The sequence below is a fragment of the Eumetopias jubatus genome, unplaced genomic scaffold (assembly GCF_037043125.1).
Source record: "Eumetopias jubatus isolate StellerSeaLion01/CBP00866 unplaced genomic scaffold, mEumJub1_p1.0 scaffold_7, whole genome shotgun sequence".
Classification (NCBI taxonomy): domain Eukaryota; kingdom Metazoa; phylum Chordata; class Mammalia; order Carnivora; family Otariidae; genus Eumetopias; species Eumetopias jubatus.
The window spans coordinates 106,571,648-106,593,502 of record NW_028274813.1 but is presented as its reverse complement, the minus strand read 5'-3'; positions in this window follow the sequence as shown (position 1 = coordinate 106,593,502).

Genomic DNA, 21,855 nt, shown 5'->3' with positions numbered 1-21,855 from the left:
AAAAGGATCATAGACTTAAATGTAAAACCTAATACTGTGAAGAAACCTTAGAAGAAAACACAGGAGAAAATCTTCGTGACCTTGGATTAGGCAAAGATTTCTTAGGTAAGCACCAAACATGATTGACGCAAGGGAAAAAATTGACAAATTGGATTTGATCGATCAACATAAGAACTTTTGATCTTTGAAAGGCAGTGGTAAGAGAATAAAAAGATGAGCCACAGACTAGGAGAAAATACTTGCAAATCAGATATTTGATAAAGGACTTGTACCCAGAACATATATAGAACTTCTCATTACCAAACTTTGGTAATGAGAAAATTAACAACCCATTTAAAAATGGGCAAATGATTTGAACAGACAGTTCACCAAAGAAGATATACAGATGTCCAATAAGCAAATGAACAAATGTTCGATATCATTAGTCATTGGGGAAATGTAAACTAAAACCACAGTAAGATATCACCACACACCTATTAGAATGTCTAGAACCAGAAAGACCAGTTATATCAAGTGTTGATATGGAATAACTAGTATTTTCTCGTGCTGATGGTCGGAATGAAAAGGACCAACCGCGTCGGAAAACAGTTCGGCAGTCTCTCATAAAAGTTAAACGTACATCTACAGTGTGACTCGGTGTCCCATTCCTAGCGAGGTATTCACCCAAGAGTAATGAAAGCTTTCTGTTCAAAGACTATATGTGAATTTTCATAGCTGATTTATTTACAATAGTAAGAAACTGGAAACATCCCAAATGCGCATTAACAGATGAATGGATGAACAAGTTATGGGATATCCATTTGAAGGCATACTACTCCACAATAAAAGGGAATGAAAGGTTGATGTATACACGCCATGGATGAGTCTCCAAATAATTGCGCTGAGTGCAAGGAGCCTCACGCACAAGAACATATATATACTGTCTGAGTCCACTTATATAAAATTCTTGAAAATGGAAACTAACGTATAATGACCTAAAGCAGCTCAGTGGTTGCCTCCTGGGGACTGAGGTGGGTGTGGGGAGAGAAGGAGAGAGGGAAGGATTTACCAAATGGCATGAGGAAACTTTTGGCAGTGATGGACATGTTCATTTTCTTGATTACGGTGATGGTTTCATGAGTGTAAACATACGTCAAAACTTATCATGTTGTACACTCTAAGTATGTGCAATTTATTGTATGTCAACCACATCTTAACAGAGCTGTTTTTAAACACAAGAGAAAGAAACACAGAGATCAGTCTGACCTGGACTCTGCTTCCAGGACCCTCGTGGGGGGTTGTAACCTAATCAAAGCCTGAGGCTGGAAAGGAGAAGCTGGAAGGGCAGAGTTTACATCCAGAGCGAGGGTGGGAACAGGGCCGAAGACTCCAGCCTTCAGCGTTCCTGAAGTCACCCTCCCACGTGAGAGGCTGGCTCTGCCTTATCTCTAACGGCCTTCTCTCTCCAACATTCTTTCATCCTAAGAAGTTTCCAGCCAAAAAAGACTTCCTGAAATTGGGCAGGGACTGAGGAGGCAAGAACAATAGCAGAGCCCCACTATGGGACCAGGCGCTCTGCGCACAGGACTGGATTTAACCCTCCCATCACCCTGGAACGAGCTAGCTATCATGGTCCCGTTTTGCGAGGAATGGGAAAACTGAGCCTGAGCAAGGTGACACGGCTGCCCCGAGGGTCGCAGCTGCCCAGACCCCCAGCCACAGCGGGCCTCTGGGGTGTTCACATGCAGGCAGGAGGACCCATGCTCGGCAGCGCCGTTGTGAGCCTTTTCTCAAGCCTGGGCACTCTTACTTTGGAGCTCCTGCCCACTCAATATGAGGCACATTCAGCCCACAGATCCTATAATGAATATGATTTTGATTTTGACTGTGTTTATTCAATTCATTTGCACTGTTCTTATTGTACCGTTCTTTTTCCCAGTTGCAAACATTTTCTTAAGCTCTTGCGTTCTCACGGCCAAGTGGCCCTATTGGCTGGGGAATCTTTTCAGGGTGTGTGGGGGGTACCGGCTTTGTGGACGAGGACTCGAAGACCCAGGTCTGGGCGTGTCTGGGTCCTGGGGGCAGTGCCGTCGGGAAGCGTGGTTTGCATGCGAGCTGTCTGTGCATACTCTCACTCCCCTGCCATTCCTGCGTGACCTGGGGCACACTCTCCCACCTCCCTGAACCTCGGTTTCTTCTTCTGTGAAGTTGGGGTCGTAGTACCTACCTGACGCGGTCAAAGACTAGATAGTGCACGTTGGGCTGGACAGGGTTTAACGTCCCCTGCTGCGTGGAGACCTGCGAGACCTACTTCAGGAACAAGTATCTGAACAGATGCCAGGAATCCCGTCAGGTCAGCCATTTACCAGCCCCTGGACTCTGGGTGTGTTCCTTTAGAATCATCTTACCTTATCAAGTCACGAGTTCCTGAGTCACCCCCAGCCCCGCAGCCAGCTCCCCGGCTGTCCCCGCCGCCGTGCTTCCTGTAGTCCTCCTCCGCCCGCCGCACATTGTTCCCTCCCTGCCCCACCACATTCAGGGACATTTTGTCTCCCAGGGCCTGGCGACTGTGAGCCGCTGGGAACAGGAACTGCACGGAGGCCCCCAGTCATTTCTAGGAAGTCCACGTGGAAGGGAAGGGGACATGTCAAGCGGCGAGCCTATCTGCCCAGCCGAGACACCCAGCTTCCAGCCACCGCCCCGGACCTCCGACGTGAGGGGGAGATAACAAGATCGGAACAAGGGACGCCAGGCTGGCCGTGGGGCCCCCTCTGTGCCTCTGTAGTCGGAATGTTCACTCTTCTGGCAGGGTCCTGGCTGTGCCGTTAAGGGGGTTCTGGTTATGGAGAGGCCCAGGGGCCTAGGGGTGGGGCCGGGCAGCCTGAGCATTAGAGCAGGGAGAAGGGGGGGACATTGGCATTAGTGATTTATAGCGCATGTGTAAGTGCATTGATATTTTAACCATGGGTACGGACATGCCCATGCTTGCCAGCTGAAGGGCAGCCCTGCAGGATCAGGCCCCTCTGCCTACTCAGGTGCCACCCCCTTCCAGGAAGCCCTCTCTGATCCTACCACTCAGTATTGGTACTCTTTCCAGGGGCCAGGCTTATGCCCACCACAGCACTTGTCACACCACGATCCCCGATACCCATTCCCTCATCTGTCTGTCCCTTGAGATATTCTGGGGAAAAGAGCTCAGGCTGTCTTTTCCATCTCTACCTGCATGAAAGGGGCCGCATTTTTTTTTTTTTTTTTTTTAATGAATAAAAAGCATCCCATAGGTTCAGAACCACTCAAGCCTGGGTTCAAAGGCCTCTCCTCTCATAGTTACGTGCTCTTTGGGATGTTTGTCAACTGCCTCGTGCCTCAGTGTCCTCCCCCAACACATGGGGTTAACGATGGCTGTCTGAAGCATCCGTTGGAACCATCGGGGTGAAGTGTCTTTCCCTCTCCTTTCACTAACCCTTGGATAAAACTTGAGCCACCCCCGCCACAGGCCCAGACAAAGGGGTAGCCTTGGCTTTCTGGATGGAGGTGAAGGATCTCCCGAGAGACCCCACCTGAACTTGGCTGCCGCACATCACCCACCCCGGGCCACCCCCACCCCCACCCCCCCACCCCCCGCCTTGTGAACGCCGAGGCCTTAAATTGTGCTGTTCACTGTCATCGTAATGGGAGCAACTGACATTTACAAAGGCTCGGGGAGTCACAAGCCCTGACCGAATTTTCACATGTACCCTGTAACATCAGTAACAGGAGCCTCCCGTTGTACAGATGAGAAAATGGAGGCGCCAAGAGTCCCACGGCATGAACTACACAGACATGACTAAGGGTGCTTAGAGCTCCTGCCCACACACATTGGCATTTTGACCCGAAAGAAGCCCAGTGAATGGACCGGTGGGATTTCAGGCCAAAGGAGTGGCAGAAAAAACTGAGCAGATGACAAGGGGGCTTCCCCAGGCTTTTGAAACCTGATCCCACAGGTGCTCAGGCCCTCTCTACCTATAGTCAGACCTGGAAAAGCAAACCACACATCGTGCCTTTGCTGACTCCCTGGCTCTGGGAGGATCCCGGAGAAACTTGGCCCAGGGTCTGTACCGAGCTGGCTCTCCACCCTTCATTTTTATAAGTTCAGGCAGGAGAAAAGGCCGGGAGAAAAATCTGCTACTAATAAGGAAATCAATTAGCTGGTGTGCGTGTCACGAAATGCTTCAATAAAGATCTGCCTTTTGGGACTTTTTCCTCCCCCTTTAATTTTTTCCCCCCAAAGAGACCTGGCTGGGTCCAGAACGCATTTCCAGCATCCTTCTGTCAGAGAGAGTCGACGCAGCTGCGTCTGGAGCTGATTACCAAAGGGATCTGCCCCGCCACCCTGCTGGCATCATGGGGTCAGCTGGGGTCCCCACCTCTGCCCGGCCTGCCCACGCCACATCCTGATCAACCAGGCTCCAAAGAGGCTTCACGGCCCTCTGACACGCAATGACACGCATACACACAAGTCTCTCCAGATTGCCCACACATAATCATGCACACACACGTCCACATACACACACAATCTCTCACAATCACAAACTCACAGACAGCCCAAACTGCACACAGACGCCCCCATAGCACAACCTACATATATGCACACACACACACACACAATTGCACACATACTCACACTCAGCCCAAACACACATAGCCCCTGGTCTCCATACACATCCACAATCACGCACACATAGCCCACACACACGTACTCTCACACACACAATTACACCCACATACTCACCAGCCCCCACATCCAATCACATGCCTAATCACACGCACACATAATTGCCCTCAATTTCATGCACAATCACACACCCATGTACTTGATGTGGGAACCCAAGAATAGGTGAGCTGGGACGCATCGTCAAACTCTTCAATTGCAACACCCTTACCATATATCAGTAGGGAAACTGAGGCCCAGAGAGAAGGCGTGAATTGCACAGATGGCACCTCTCTACCCTTACCCATCCAATTAAAGGCATCTTGGGTTGAGAAATACTGACCCGGGGGTCAGGGCTGAGAGAAGGCGCGAGAGAGGAACTCATCTGGAACCCAGCCCCCAAAGAACTTCAGCCAAATCTTCTAATGAGGGAATGTAAAAATAATAATCAGGAAGGAATTCACAGAGCCCCATAATTCCCCGGACCGCCGCCCAGCCTTGAGAACAGCAGAGGCTAAGTGCAAAGACAGTGGCCTTATTGGGAACACAGATCAGGCTTCCTGAAACGTGGCTCTGCCATTCACCTTCTGGGTGACCAGGGCAAGGTACTTCATCTCTCAACTATAAAATGAGAATGAGGCTGACCTCACAGGGTCATGGGGAGGGATAACATGTTAGCGGCTCTGGAGCGTCCAGCACGGTGCCTGGCAGGTAGCGGCTACTCACCCAGTCTACTTCCTTTTCCCTCCAGTCCCTTACTCGGGTCCCTATTTCAATGAGTGACCTGGGTGAGTCCCTTCCCTCTCCAGGCCTCCCCCTTCAAGGGATCTCTGCTCTCCGTTGAAAGCTCGTGAGCAGCGCAGGCCTAGGTGGTAACCAAGGTGATAGCCCGGAACTTGCCCCTGAGCCCCCAGGCCTCCAGGTTTGAGGGGAGCGGGGCGCTTGCCCCTCAGAGAGACGGCCTGGAAGGGAACTCAGCCTTTGTCAGGCCCCCGCCCGGGTGAGGCTGGTATTTGAAATATTCTTCTGAACAGTTGAGAGACGCTGGGAGGTCTCAGGGCAAGCTGGGAGGAGGGATGCGGTTGCCTAGGAAACCATGTGTTTTCACTTTCCTGAGAGAGGGGAGCCTGAAGAGGAAGGGCCTGGGGTGCACACAAGCAGAGAGGAGTGGGGAGAATGTGTGCCCTTGGGGGGCAAGCTGAGGAGGAAGGAGGAAGCCCGCCCAGAGGAGGCTTGGTGAGAGGCTCCAAGGAAAAGTTTATGGGTCCCAAATGCCCGAGGGCAAGCGGCAGACCCAGAACCACCAAAGCACTTGCCAAAAATACAGATTCCCAGGCCCTGCCCAGAACTCGCTAAGTGGGAGGGCAGGAGGCTGGACAGGGAGATGGAAATCTGTGTTGTTACCCAGCTCCTGGCCTGGGAACACCGGGAGGATACGGGGGCGGCGGGGAGCGGGGGTGGGGGGGGAAGCATCCAATTGGGAAGAAGGAAAATGGGGCCAAGCCTGGCTCCTCTTGGGACCTGGGTGTCTTCATCCAGAAAAATAGGGTGGGAGGTAAGTGGAGCAAATGGAACCACAGACGTCTCCACAATTTCATTCCCTGGAGGCTGTGACAGGGAGGCAGCAACCTGGGCTTTTGCACAACGTGATCTCGGTGCAAATTCTAGTCTTCTCGGCCAAGTCCTTTGCCTGAGCCACAGTTTGCTTGCCTCTAAGATGGGCATAACGCCTATTATTATTATTTATCAATTTAATAAGGCAGTCAAGTAACAGGTTATATGAAACCTGCTCTCCTGTCCTTGCCTTGGGGTCTAAGAGCCTTCGCAATGTGGCCCTAACTCACCTCGTCATCTGCAGCTCCCCAGCCACCCCTACACCCTCCTGTGCTCTCTCCAGACTCCTCACATGGGCCTCTAGGCCTCTGCCTGTGCTGGGCTCTCTGCCTTCCTCCGCTCTACCTTCTTGCCTTTAACCACCCCAGACCGGCTCAAACACCCCTCCCTGGGTGTTCACAGCCAGGACTCCACAAGGCCTGTGCTTCCCCAGCCAAGCCCTTCGTTGCCCCTCAGCTCAGCATCCCCCCCTAGCTGCCAGAGGGCACTGGCAGAGGGCAAGGGGGCTGTTGAGTGGCTGCATGAAATCTGCACTCAGACTCACCTTTCAGGTATCCCCTGCTGGGCCGACCTCCCTTAGAGTCTCAGAGAGCAGGTTATACCACCTCCCCGTCCCCCCCCAGCCCCCCCCTCCACCAAGAGTCTTCACCTGCGAAGTCCTGGGTTACTCTGCCTGCAGCAGAGAGGGGGCAGAGAGCTGCCTTCCTGTCCTTTTCCCATGGATGAGGTTCTAGTCCCCCATCACTCAGGGGCTGAAGGTGGTATTTGGGTGGCACCGTGGAGGGGAAAAGTCCTATAAGCTGAGAAGAACAGAGCCTTCTAAGCAGAGGGAGCAACCAGATCTTGACCGGGGGATGAGGGGGTGGCTTTGGCCAGTCGTGTCCTTCCCGGGGCCCCAGTGTCTCTCCTATAAAATGGGGATGGGGCAATCTCCCAAAAAGGCCCTCCCGGCTCCAAGTTGGCCAGTTCCTCCCACGGCGGCTGCCAAGGGGGTGGTGAGGGCCTTTGGGGCGCCACCGCCAGCGACCCCGCCTCCCCCACCGCCGCCCTCTCGCACACTCTCCCAGGCCCCCGCGGGGCGGCGGGGGCGGGGGGGGGGCGGCAGCGCGGCTCGGCTCGGCGGGCCGCCCCCACCCCAGCGTCGCCCCCGGGGAGCCCGCAGGGAGCAGCGCGCCAGCGTGGAGCCGGGCGGGGGAGAGGCCGGCCAGCCGGGAGGCCGGGCGGCGGGAGACAGCGCGGAGACAGGGCGCGATAAGGCGGCGGCCGGCGGGCGGCCCCTCCCCGGCCGGCGCGGGATGACAGAAGCCGCCCTCAAACATCCGGCGGCGCGGGGAGGGCGGCGGGAGGGCTGGGGGGTGGTGCTCGGAGGTGCCCCCCGCCCCGGTCTCACCCCTGGAGCTCGCGATGGAGCAGCCCTGCCGCCCCACTGCCCGCAGGCTTTCGGGGGGCGGGTGCTGGGTTCCAGGGAGCGGTGCCAAGTGGGGTGCGGGGCAGGGGTGGAGGGGTGCGCTCCTTCTGTCCTGGGGGCTTCCCCAGCCCGAGGAGACGGTGCCGGTCTGGTTACCGGCACTTACTGACCACATACTGTGTGCCCAACAATTATGATCATTATTACCCTTTAAAATGGAAAGACAGAGAGACAGGCGGCGCGACTGGGCTAAGCCGCCGCCACCCCCCTGCCCCTGCAAGTGTCTCACTCCCTCCTACAACTTCTCACTCAACTTCTCTGGAGCCTGCAGTTGCTCAATATACGTACTTTAATCCTTTTGTATTTGTGTTTTTCTTTCATCCTTTTGTCTCCGTGTTTTCATTCATTAATACTGATTCATTCAACTCTACCAGGCACTTACTCCAGGCCAGGCACCGAGCCTGCTGTTGCAACGTGCGGAGGACACTGCGGAACTGGCCCCTGCCCCACACAGTAGCTCGCATTCTAAAGAGAAAGACACAGAAGGAACACCGTTAAAAACTTAATGACGGCTTGAGGAGGGTTTCACAAGGGGCATGGTGTGTAGAAAACAGAACTGCCATACTTTGGAGTGGGGGCGGGGGGGTGGTTCAGGGATGCTTCCTTTTGAAGGAAGGCAGTTTGCTCAGAGATCTGACTGCCGAGTAGACCCTGGGGCAGGGGGGCGAGGGTGTGGGTCATGAGGGAGCCGAAGGGGAGCCCTGCCTAGCAGAGAAGCTTGAAGCAAGCCTCTGTTCAGAGCGGAGCCCCAAAACACGAACGGGGAGGAGGCAGAGGGCTTCAGGACCAGGACGGTCAAGATGGTCCATGGTAAGGGTGGCAGTGGGAAGGCAGAGAGCATTAGGAACTTGGGAGCACCTTGACCTGGGGATTTTTTTTTTTTTTTTTAATGTTTCATTCATTTGACAGAGAGAGCGAGAGAGGGAACACAAGCAGGGGGAGTGGGAGAGGGAGAAGCAGGCTTCCCGCGGAGCAGGGAGCCCGACCTGAGGATATTTTTAAGAGTCCTCTGGCCACTGTGTGGTGAGTGGACTTGAGGGTGGGGACAGAGCAGGGAGACCAGACAGGAAGCTCTGGCAGATGCCCACACAAGAGACACCCAGGGGCTTGGCCTCAGTTGGTCCATCTGGCTTCTGCCTCACCCCTCCACTGAACAGCTTTTGACAGGTTCAATTGGTGACTTCCACGTGTGGCCAAATCCATGTGACCCTCTGTGCTTTGGGCCCGGCTTGCTGCTCCCTCTCTGAACTGATGCCTAAAGACATTTAGAGCGGCATAGATCCCCCTTTCCTAGTTTAAAATCACTAAAACACACACTTACACACACAAACTCATATACAACTGCTGTTTTCATTTAGCTGATTTTATTATACAAGTATTTCGTGGTCATTGAAGAAAAATGAGAGAACGCAGATAAACAAAAACCAAGCAATAGAATTCATCCACAGTCCAGCCCAACTGACAAAGAGGCATTACTGCCAAGGGATCAGGAGTGCAAGCCCAAGTGTCTGCTTAGACCTGAGTTCAGTCCTGCTTCTGTCACGTAGCAGCTGTGTGACCTTCAGCAGGTTGCTTAACTTCTCTGAGCCGCAGTCTCCTCATTTATAAATGGACACTGTTCTAGAGGTGGAGCACTTAGCCTCATGTCTGACATGCAACAGCCATAGGACCAAAGGCAGTTATGCTGATACTCACTTGGTGGTGGCCTTCCAGACACCACCCCCCATTTTTCAAAACAAATGTAGAGAAAAATAATTCATAGAATTGGACCTAGTAACCTTGGAGTTCCCACCCCATTCAGTTTCTATGATTCTGGCGCATTTGATGATGAGTTCTGGGGGCAGCAGTCTTCTTGCCTTCAGGCCTCAGTTTCCCTGGCTGTATTCTTGGCCCAGAGTTGAAGCAGTTGCTCTCAGGAGTCATTTCAATCTGCTGGCCAGGACGGGTGGCCTCCAGCACCAGCCAAACTATCTCTGAGCCCTGGCTCCTGGAGATAGGCGAGATGGCCAGGAGGCTGGCCCAGGGGGCTGGTGACCTAGGCATCTGGGTGCAATCAGAATCTCTAGACTATTGCAAGCCCTTCCCATCCCACTTCCCTCTGGCCCCCGTGAGCCTCCCCAGACTAAGGCAGCATTGTGCACCGTGGCAGGCCAGCCAAGGCAAATAAACTGGTGCATGCACTTCACCCAGCCTTCCCAGCTGAGCCACTTGAAATACCAACCATGGGCCAATTACACCAAAATGCTGAGACATAGGCAGTGGGGAGGCTTTCCAGGCCACCAACCCGTAGGGGCTGGGGAAGGAGGTGCGTAGAGATTCATCCACTCATTGACTCACTCGCTTACTCATTCACTGGTTCATTCATTCAATAAACTCACAGAGCATTGTCTTCCCACCAGGCAGCATGCTAGTGCTGGGGAATCAGATGGAGCAAAACAGCCCCGGCTTGCAGGTTGTTCCTGGGCTGGCAATGACGTAATTCCCAGAGGGGCTGTCAAGATAAAGCGCTGCAAGGGGAGATCCGGAACAAAGCAGGAGCTGCTTCTGGTTTGCAAAATCAGGGAAGACTGCCCAGAAGCAGTGGCCTTTGCAGCAGGCCTTGAGGGTGGGTAGAGCAGATCTGACAGAAAAGAGAGGGAGGACATCCGTGGCAGAGGGTACTTGAACATGAACAAAAGCTGTGATTGGTGACTGATCATTGAAATCACAGAGTGAGTACTGGCTAAGCCAAATGGATCAACTTGTCCCACCCCGTCATGTGACAGTTGGGGAGATGGAGGCCCCGGCAGGACCCAAGCGCAGCTTTGCATGGTCCTGTAGCACAGGGACCTGGGAACTTTGCTACAGGTGGTGCAAGTCACTAGGCTTAGCCGGCTAAAGGCTTGAGGGTCAGGGGCAACTGAAGACAGGAGTTTCAGGGAAAAAAAACAAAACAACAACAACAACAACAACAAAAACCCCCAAACCTGTCTCTTCCCAAGGGACCTACAAGGAGTTCTCTGGGGGTGTGTGTGTTGGGGGAGTGTAGGTGTGGGTGGGTGTTTATGGCCCACCTTTATCTGGTTAGTTATCCTTCCCAGTATAAGCACCCAGGAACCTGGAGCTTTTTCTACTCCCTGGAGCCAGTTTCTCCTTTTAGGTAGCACAGACGGCAGGAAAAACGAGATGCTTGAGCTTCTGCAGGAGAGCGTTAGGGTAGATGTGAGGAAGAACTTTCTGAGGGTGGACCAAGTTGGGCATAGGAACTAAGGCCTAAGACACCCCACGGGACCTAGTCTCTCTCCTCTCTGAGCTTCCTCTCCTGTGCCACGGTGATGCCCAGCCCGTACCCCCAAAGGAGCTGCATGTCCTTGACTCCCATGAGAAGGGCCGTAAGCTCTGGGGGCTGTTCTGGAGCCCACAGTGGTTCTGGTCCGGGACCTGGACCCATCTGGGAGTCTCATGAAGACTTGAACCTGCCCCCACAGAACTCTCCAGCTGTCTGACTTTTCACGTACAGCTTGAAAGGCCCAAGGCCCATCCGTGGCGCCCAGCGTGGTGACAGGAGGCTCGGGAGACTGACAGGCCTACCTTGCGATGCAGGGCCCACTGCTCACCAGCTGTGTGACCTTGAGTTGCTCTGGGCCCCACTTTCCCCACCGTGAAAAGGAGGGAAGGGCCCCTCTTCCCACAGGGTGTGGCAGGAGATGGATTAAAGCCCATAAAGCACCAGGGCCGGGCAGAGAGAGCCAGAGGATGTGTGTGCATGTCCTTCCCTCCCCCTACGGGGCAGGTTCAGACAGAGTGAGGGACACAGAGGAAAAAGACAGAAACTCCTTCAAAACTCCCCTCCAACGTGGAAGACTGGAGCTTCCGCTCACTCCTCCAGGCTTTCCAACCTTTCTACAAAGAACACACATTAGCTCTATGTAAAAAGGATATCATGACGGGAAGAAATAGAACCAAAGAGGCTTTAGGAGCAAGGCTGCCCCCTGAAGCCTCACAAAGTGTAGTGGTCCCCACCCCCCACCCCACCTCCTGTCCTACTCAAGACCCGCCCCCCCCCCCCAAGCATGCCTTTGTGTCTTTGCTCCGCCTGTTTCCTCTCCCTGGCACTTCTTTCTGCTCTTTTCCCATCTGAGAAACTCCTACCCATCCATAAAAGCCCATCCCAAATGTGCCCTATTTTCTGAGCTGCACAAGCTTGCCCGCACACCAGGTCTGCCCACAGGGCTTTGGTCTCATCTCCAGGACCGACTCACCACCTTTCCCCACCATCTGTCCTGCTAGTTTTTGAGAGCTGGGACCAGGGCTGTCATTGCCCACCTTGTACCCTACCCTGAGGGGTAGCTTTGGGACCTGGGGCAAACGTCAAACATGTGGCTGAACAAAAGAGTGGGTTTTTCAGTGTCAAAACTTAGATGATCCCACTGACCATTCTCATGAGTTTTTGCAAAGATGAGCATAACCTGGCTCCTGATCTTACTATAAAGCCTGTGCTGGACGGGACCAGCCAGGGACTAGAGGAAAAGTCTGTGGGGCGGGGTGAACCGAGCTCTAGCTCAAGGGCGGTGATTTTCAACCTTTGTTTCACAAGCCACCCCCCCCCCCAACCAGCAAAGAGCCTCAAGAGACAGTTTTTTCTAATCACTCCCGACTACAACATTCTAATAGCCCAGTGATACTATCTACCTGCTTAAGTACCATATGTATATCGGTGACGGAAGATCTTCTAGATTTTCTCATACCTCCTCTCAGAACCAATTTCTGCCTCCCGTGGTTGGGGTGGGGAGCAATATCGCCCCCGGGAGAATGCCTGCTCCAGGGTGGGCGATCTTGCACCTTATCTCCTCTAGCCTTCCACCCAGCCTGTGAGGCAGGGACCAATGTCCCCATTGTATAGAGTTGGAAACTGAGGCACAGGCATTAACCTGCCCAGCTAGTGAGCAACAAGGCCAAGGTGCATGGCTGCCGTGACTTTCGGAACACAGATCCCTTGCCTTGCCAGTTGCCTTGGATACAACAGGCAGCTGGGGGCTGGTAGGGCAGTCAGAGAGTTAGACCCTTCCAGGCAATTCCTGCTTCTGGGCTGGAATGCATGCCCAAGGTCACAAAGCTCCCCCTCAGAGTAGGGTACAAGATGGGCAGTTTCTTTTCTCCTAAAGTGAGGAAGAGGGCCTCAGCATATCCTAAGCATCCCCCAGGCTTCGAGCCTCTGAAAGGAGGCTTTAGGGCTCAGGGACACCGGGCGGCCTCCCCCATGCTGGGAGAGGGCCCTGCCGCCAGACTGGAGCTGCTAGGGTCAGGTGGAGGGAGGCGATGCCCAGCCTCTGGCCCCGGAGACGCAGACGTCTGCTCCTGGCTGGCGGCCTCCCAGGGGTGCTCGGCTGGGAGTCTGGCTGGCCCCCCGCTTTCCCCAGGGCCTGATAAACCAGAAAAAAGAAAGCACACTGTGAAGGGAAGGAAGCACCAGCAGACAAAGGAGGGAAGGGCACGCTGATTCCATCGGCTCCAAGCCCTCAGCCACCCTGGCGGGCTGGGCAGGGCAGGACGTGCAGACGGCGGCCTGGGGAGCTGGCGGCAGGAGGCTGGGAGCCGGCTGCCCGTGAGCACTGTGCCTGCCCATCCTAATGCCCAAGCTGCCTGGGGTGGGGACTGGGACCAGGCCAGCGGGGACAGGCCCCAGCACACCGGCCCTCCCGTCTCCCTGGAGCCTCCTCGTGATTATCCTCCAATACGAGCGGTATCTTGGAGCCTCTGACTGGGCCCAAGTCTCCCAGCCAGTCAGTGGCAGAGCCAGGCTAGGGCCTGGCTCTCCGGCCCCAAATTCCAACCTCCCGTCCACCCCCTACCTCACCAAGGCTGCAAAGCCGGATTCGGTTGTCTGAGGCGCCAGAGGACCACTCAGAACATAGCTCCTCACAGCTGGGCCTCTGCAAGGCTCTCGAGGGCAGTCAGCTTTCCCCCTGCCTGGCGGGCTCCAGGGCCCCTGTCCCTCAGCTATGGGTCCTTCCCTCAGGGCTCAAAGGGGAAGGGCCGAGGGATGGGGAAGAGCAGCTAGACTTTTTTTCTAGTATCAGTAACCAGGAAAGGTATTCTAAAACCTACAGACAGAGGGAGGAAAGGAGTGAAGCCTGGCTGGGCTCTGGCCCTTCCTCGGGGACCCAGTGGAACAAACACCACCTGTGTGGACTGGGAGTCCGCAGGCGGGGGTTCAGCACCCAGCTCTGCCGCTTACGTCCAGGCGCTCCATCCACAAGATAGGGCAATGCCTCCCTGGCTCACTGGACCCATGAGAGGAGCAGGGAGAATCTGGGCAGAGATAGACTCTCCACAGGCCTGGGCTCCATCTTGAGGCTCCAGGCTCTCCGTGGGCTCAGCCTGAGCTTTTCAGGCACAAGGTTACAGCTCACACGCTGACCCTGGGGACCTTCCACTTCAAAGTCAGAAGTGAGGAACTGGGATGGGTGACATAGGGGGAGGACAGAGAGCCAGCCTCAGGGGTGTGAGTGAGCTAGGCACCACTGCAGGCGACTGGGACTCTCCCCTGTTGGGCCCCTCGGAGGAGCTGTGGGGAATGGTCTCAGAATCAGTCCTCTGCAGGCTGGAAGGAGACACAGCCCACTGGTTCTGGTCACCCCAGGGCAGAAAACACTCATCAGCGGGGCGGCGAGGCAAGGGGCCATCACTTTACTCCTGTGCAGAGCTCGCGGCCTCAGCACGAGCTGGGGTACAAAGGCAAGCCGAGAGGATATGACTTGGGGTTCGAGAAGTGCCTGACGCTACATCCCACTGAGGCGACCCCCTTCTCAATCAATGGTCCCTGGGCCAGGGGTGCCCAAAGATGGATCAGACCCAGCGCCTGCCCTCTAGCAGGTAAGGAGCCCTCACATACTTTCCCCGGCCAGGAGCTAATGACGACCGGAACCACCGTGCACTCGGCACATCCTGTGTGCAAGGCGCCATCAGCAGCCCCAAGATGACATCATCTCCATTTGATGGAGGAACGCACTGAGGTCCAGGGAGGTTAAGAAACTTCCCGGAGTCTCCCTTCCAGTCTGAGCCCTTCCTGGCGTTTGTTATGGGGGTGGGAAGTACTGGAAGGCCAGAAAGAAGGGAGGCAGCCTGGAGAGGCAGTGCCAGGTCTGCCCCTCGGACCGTTCGCCCTGCCTGCTCTGTCCCCTGTGTCTTCCCACAGTCACCCCACCTGGAGTCCCCAAGAGCATCTCATGAAAGTGACAGCTCATGACACTAGAAGGTCCTCAGGAGCCAGTCAGCTCAACCCCTCAGCCACCCTCCCGTGACAGAGCAGAGGCCCAGGGAGGGCTGCGAGGTGCCCAAGCTCACCCAGCATGGGCTGGAAAGTCAAAAGGGAAGCCCAGGTCTCCTGACTCCAGGTTCAGTGCTCTTCTACGCAGGTAGCTCATGCTAGAGACTAGCTCTCAAGACTAGAGCTCCCCAGAGTGACTTATGTCCAAATCATTTTTTTCTTGCGCTATCACTGAATCTCCTAGCTGGGGTGCTCTAGGCTCAAAGCAGAGTGCTCTCGGGAGCCTGGAGACCCTCAGCTTGGGCTGGGGGTGACAAGGAGGCAGCAGGGCAGGGCTAATGGAGCCTGGATATTACACCAGGGAAAGAGCGACAGACGCCTCCCTGCTCCCCTACCACCAAAGTGCCCCCGGGGCAGGGCACTGGGCGGAGGACCCCTCGCTCACTGGGGCACTGAGGTACTGAAAACACGGTTGGTGCTGGGTCTGGGGGCTTAAGTGGCAAAGGCAGGTCGGGGTTGGGGGGGGGGATCCAAACACAAAACAAACACATAACCGCCCCCAAAGGAAAGGTCCAGAGTCTGAATTTTAAACAGGAAGAACTAGGCGTCAGACTCAGCGGAAGATAACAGGGCCCGGCTGAGCAAAGAAACAACAGAAAAAGAGCTGAAGGAAGCTGGGGGAGGGCCCTCCTGCCCTGAGCCTTGGGCCTTTCCCGCTCTCCCTTGTCCCCAGGATGCTGGGGTGCCAGGGCTCCGGCCGCTACACAGACACGGGGCACTACAGGGGGACTTCTTGGAGGGCACCAGGGTATGCGGGTCAGGAGCATGGCCGAGGGCGAGGCAGACCAAGGCTGGCTGGAATCCTTGGCCAGGCGACTTTCTGAGCCTCTGTTTCCCCCTTTGAGCAACACGACTAAGAATACCTACCTCGAAGGGCAGCGATGACTAAGGAAGACAGGAATGGCCCGGGCCAGGCATGCGGTAGGGCCAATATTTATCATCCTAGAGACCCCAGGGTCCATTGGCCCCATGATGAAGGACTCTGTCCTCTTCTGGAAGCACACGGGTTCTTTGTCCTGAACAGGTTCCCACAGCCTGGTAAATCAAAGACAGTCCTTATGGGACCAAAGTCTAACCTGTTCGTTTGCTAGGCTGCCATAACAAAGAAGCACACACCACGTGACTTCAAGAACAGAAGTTTCTGTTCTCCCAACTCTGGAGGCTAGAAGTCCAGGACCACGGTCAGCAGGGCTGGTTCCTTCTGCAGCCTCTGTCCTTGGCTGGCAGATGGGCATCCTTCACTTCAGACTGCCTTCTCCGGGTCTTCCCCTCCACATGAGTCTGTCTTGATCTCCTTTCCTCACAAGGACACCAATCGCATTGGATTGGGCCCACCCTAATGACCTCGTTTCTGCCTAATTCCCTCTTTAAAGACCCTACCTCCAAATACAGTCATATTCTGTGGCACTGGGGGTTAGGACTTCCACGTATAAATTCTGGAGGGACACAAGTCAGCCCATAACCCCCACCAAGTCCCCCTCTGCCAAGCTGCCCCGTTCCAGGCTCCAACCCAGAATCCTTGGCTTTGGCACGGGAAGGAGCTAGAACCATCCTGAAGTTCAATTCCTGTTTTTTGGTGACACAACAAGGAAAAATATCCATAAAATCCAGGCTCCTGGAATCCGACTGAAGACAGTATAAAGAGGATAATCTTGAGTCCCTCAACTGAGGGCACCCAAAAGGTGCCACCCTCGTGTCTGTGTTTTTTGTTTTTTATTTCCCACATCTGTGTTCTGCCAGCTCAGAAAACCTGGGGATTGAAGACATTGGTGAAGGCCTGGAGGGGGTACAAGCAGACTTACACTTTCTCTGAGTGCCAGACAGAAACCAGCTAGCGTTAATGAGCACTTAGGTGTGGGGGCCCTGCTCAAAACACTGTGTGTACTAACCTGCTTTAGCCTCACAGCAATCCTGTGATATATGTGACAATTCTTATAACCACTTCAGGAAAGGGCATACAGGCCCAGGGAAGTCAAGTGACTGGCCCGTTTTCCCACGTGGCAGTGCCAGGAGGAGACGGGCTCCAAGGACTGTGGTCTCCCCAGCAATGCTTTACCACAGATGAGGTACCATGGACCAAGCCCCAGGCTGGTCATCCGGCCTGGCGCTTCCATCCATCATTGCCGTGAGACCTTGGACCTCAGTGTTTCCACATGCCGTAGGACAAGTAAGGCCAGATGACCCTTAGGTCCAACGCAAGCTACCCCTCCTCCTTGCCTCTTCGAGGCCTTCCACAGGTCCAGAACAGTCTTCGGCCCCCGCTGCCATGGAACAAAGTCGCAACCTATGTATCCATAAAGATATTTTAATGTGCGGGCATAAAAATAAAAAAATTTAAAAAAAAAGGAGCTCCACCAAACTATGAACAGGGGTTTCCCTGGGAGTTGACACCATGGGGTCTGTCCTTCCCTCCTTCCTGGCCTTTACCTCCCCACGCCTCCACCCTACGGTGGATGGACCGATGAAGGGAAGCCCTCCTGGAATAGGGTCTGGGCCTGAGCCACATCCTGTTCTCTGTCCTGTGCCTCAGGCCTGGCCCCGAGCGCCATCCTCCCTGGGGCCCCCTTGTTGGTCCCACACCCTCCCCTCTGGCTCCTGGCTCCTTCATGGAGGTGCTCAGCGAGGGCACCGGCCGCAAGGAAAGCTGGGAGAAGAGGGGGCACAGCATGGGCCCAGGCAAGAGCAGGCTTGGGCTCCTGCCCCGCACTGGGAGCCCCGGCCAGTTCTCTGGGCCTCAGCTTCCTCCTCGGTATAACAAGAGGGCAGAGGACACATTGCTATGGTCCTTGAAGAACGAGCATGAAGGGAGCTCTGTGCTAACAGAGCCTCGGGAGAGGCTCCCCCATGGACACAGAGGCCGGTCTTGGGCAGATCACCGCCCCGTGTCTGGAAGGGAGCTTGTGCTCTGCACTCGGAGGCACGGCTTGCCACTTAGCAGTGGGTGACGATAGTTACTTCTCTGGGCCTCAGGCTTCCTCTATGTACAATGGCAGGGCGGTGGAGAGGACTCCAAGTGGCCTGTTTGTATAAAACATCCAGCACAAGAACAAGAGTTTGGCTCTACTCTGGCCTGGGGGATGGAAAGCCAAAGGAGCCAAGGATAACCGCGGGCTTACGTGGGCCCAGGACTTGACGGATGATACCAGTGTGATCACTGCCTCCCCAGACCTTGCGAGACCTTGCTAAATGGTGGGTGCTTTTGGCAAACAAGACCCAAAGAGGGCAAGTTTCAAGGAGGGAGGCGCAGGCCAGTTTGGCTTCGGTGGCATTGACCTCTGGCTCCACAGACTGGGCAATGTGGCCACTGAATAATAATAGCAGCATTAATAACAACCCACACTTATGAATTACTCCCCTGGTGCCAGGATCGGTACGTGTGCTTTGTGCTTTATTCGAATGAACTCATTTAAACTTCAGGCAAGGGGCGCCTGGGTGGCTCAGTCGTTAAGCGTCTGCCTTTGGCTCAGGTCATGATCCCAGAGTCCTGGGATCGAGCCCCACGATGGGCTCCCTGGTCAGCAGGAAGCCTGCTTCTCCCTCTCCCACTCCCCCTGCTTGTGTTTATCTCTCTCTGTCAAATAAATAAAGTCTTTAAAAATAAATAAATAAATAAATAAATAAATAAACAAACAAACCAGGCAAGCCTGGGGGGAGGTTCAATTACTATCCCTGGTTTGCAAATGAGGAAACTGAGGCACAGGGAGATCAAATAACATGCCCAAGGCGAGGTGGCTAGCAAGCGGCAGAGCCGGGATTTGAACACAGGGAGTCCGGCACCAGCATTGACTCTCTTTGACCACTGAGTTGCCCTGGCTCCCAGAACGGTCCAGGATACGTGAGCTTTTCAGTCCCTGTCTCAGCTGCCAGGCTTCCTGCTGCTGCTTCTCTCCCTGCACCCATTGCCTGGGATACAACAGACGGGCCTGGGCGGGGGGGGGAAGAGGGAGGACACACACGGTAGAAATACAGAGCAGCATCCCACTGTTGACACCCACAACGGTCTCACGCTGCAGCGATGCCATCTGTCACCACTTGACCCTTCTACAGGTGGCTTTGTGAGGCTGAATTAGGCAAGTGACACATTGCTCACACAGCAGCCATCATTTGACCCTGTTTATGTAAATCAAGTGAACGCGCAACATCTGTCCGCACAGAGACACAACTGGAAGGGTGCTCCCTGAGCTAACCTCGGCGACCTCTGGGTGCTAGGGTTTATAGTTTCGTCCTTATACTTTCCTATATTATTAAAACATATATTTTTTACAATCACTTGCATCATTTCTATCAAAATAATACAATTTTTATTTTATTTTTTTAAAGATTTTGTTTATTCATTTCACAGAGAGCGTGCACAAGCAGGGGGAGCAGCAGAGGGAGAGGGAGAAGCAGGCTCCCCGCTGAGCAGGGAGCCCGATGCGGGGCTCGAGCCCAGGACCCTGGGATCAGGACCTGAGCCGAAGGCAGACGCTTAACGACTGAGCCACTCAGGGGCCCCAAGAAAAATAATTTTCAAAATGACAAAATTCGCAGGAGTCCCAGCCTTGATTCTTACCCCAGGACCTGAACGTCTTCTTTCTTTATGCCTCCCATGTAAAGGCTCGATGTCAAACACTTTTACACACATCTCTGGTCTTCACAATATCCTTGCAAGAAAGAGACCGTCGCCTTCATTTTGAAGCGGAGACTGCGAAGCTACAAGGCTAAGTAACCTGTCCAAGTTCATGCAGCCAAGAAAGTCACCTGCCTCCCAGCAGGACTCACCCCATGCCGCTCCCTCCCCTCCCCGTGCTCCACATCACACCACCACCTTGTTCCTCTTGCCCTCCTCCCCGACTGGCCCCCCAGTGTGGCCCCCACCAGCCCCCGTGGGAGGAACCTGGTCGCATTCCCTGCACTAGGATCCTGTCAAACGCTTGGGTCCAGCCGGCCACATGCACACTGTCATTAGAAGCACATTTCGTGGCTCGGGGGTGCCCCCAGGAGACCTAGGGCTGGCATCATGCTCCCGTGTGCCTGCCAGGAAGACCCACCATGGAATTTCTGCCCTGTTGTCCTTCCCAAAACATACAAAAAACCCCTCCGGGGGCAGGGCCCAAGCCCCCCGCATTCAAGGCCAGCCTCCTACAAGTGGGAGGGATGGGCCTGTTGGAAGGACTGGGCTGAGAACCTGGAACACAGTAGCTGGGAGCTGAGCCAGGACCCAGACCCTTCCTCCCCTGGAAACCAGAGAGGAGAAGGGAGGCCAAGGCCACATAGTCTCAAGGGCCAGGGTGGGGGACCAAGCTCTCCTGACCTCCAGGACAGGCCCTCTCTTCCACCCCACGTTGAGGGAAGGAGAGGCCCTCTCTCCCTTCCTTCCAGGCTTCCAAAAGGTCCCTCAGCAAACAGAACTCCCCTGTCTCTCTTTATTGAATCCCTTTTCTGTGCAAAGCTGTGTGTGGAGTGCTGTTGGGAGTTCAGGGGTGCCTCACATTTGGGGAGCAAACGCTTCCATCAGTCTGATCTTCCCCTGCCCACTGGTCCTCACGCAGACCTGTAAGGGGACAGCATAGACATGGCAATGCTGTTTTTCAGAGGAGGGTGTGGGGCTCCCCCAGCTCGCCCAGCTAGGCAGGGGCCCCAGAGCTGGAACTTGAAGCCACGGAACTGAGACCCTAGGTCCACTCAGGGCTCTTTCTGCTGCGCCTAGCTGCCTAGAAGGGCTTTGCCGTCAAGGCTTCCCCTCTCAGGGAGAGGCAGAGGGGAGGAAGAGAAAGGGCCAAGGACAGGGGCTCTAGAGCCAGTGGCCTGGCCCGGGGGCAGTCACTGCCAGCTATTGGTGACCTGGGGCAATGCACTCCATGTCTCAAAGTCTCAGGCTCCTTTTCTGTAAAATGGGGATCATCGGGTTATCCTGTGGTTTTTAGAACGGTGCCTCGCACACAGAAAGTGCTCGGTATATTAGTTATTATCAGCCAGCTGCAGGAGGGAGGGAAGGCGTCCAGGGTAGCAGTCAGGGAGCCTCCCTGGACGAGGCAGTCTGGGTGGATGGGAAGGAACCAGGCCGAGACGGGGGCAAGCAGGGGACAGTTACAAATGGTGATCCTAGAGAAAGGCACCAGACTGGCCATCAGAAGAGTTGAGCTCTTGCCCCAGCCGGGCCACCAAGTTGCTGCGTATTCTTGGGCAAGCAGTCCCTTTCACATAAAACAGGGTCAACGCGGACGATCACTCGGCCTGATCCTTTGTGTGCCTTGACTCACTCCCTCAGCAAAGTCTTAGGTGCTGGACCCAGCCGGGCGATGCAGGCAAAGGGGGAGACTGGCCAGGGAGGGCTGAGCAGACCCGGGCGGGGGGATCCTGGCGGACAGGGAGAGGACAGGTCACGGGAGACGGTTTGCTAGAATTAAACGTTGCCATCCCAGTGCAGAGAGCTTCATCAGAGAAGTATAGGTTCAGACCTTTGGCTGTAAGGAAACCCCAGGAAAATGTTCATGGTGGCTTTGTTCCAGTGGAGGGGTGACCAGTGTTGTTTCTGGGGTTGGGGGGTTTTCTGGTTTTTGCTTATCTCCATGTGCTGCCATTTTAACAATGACTTGGCTACACATCTCTGTCGAGTAAAAAATAATAATACTAAGTCTTCAAAGTTATAACATTAATGGAAGCCCTGGTTTTGATTCTTACTCCAGGGCATAAAAGTTTTTTTTTTTTTTCTTCATGTGAGCAGCCTCACTGCGACATGGTGAGCTCTCTCCTGGGCCAGTGCAAATGTCACCTCCTCAGGGAGGCCCTCCCTGATGACCTGGGGAGCTGAGA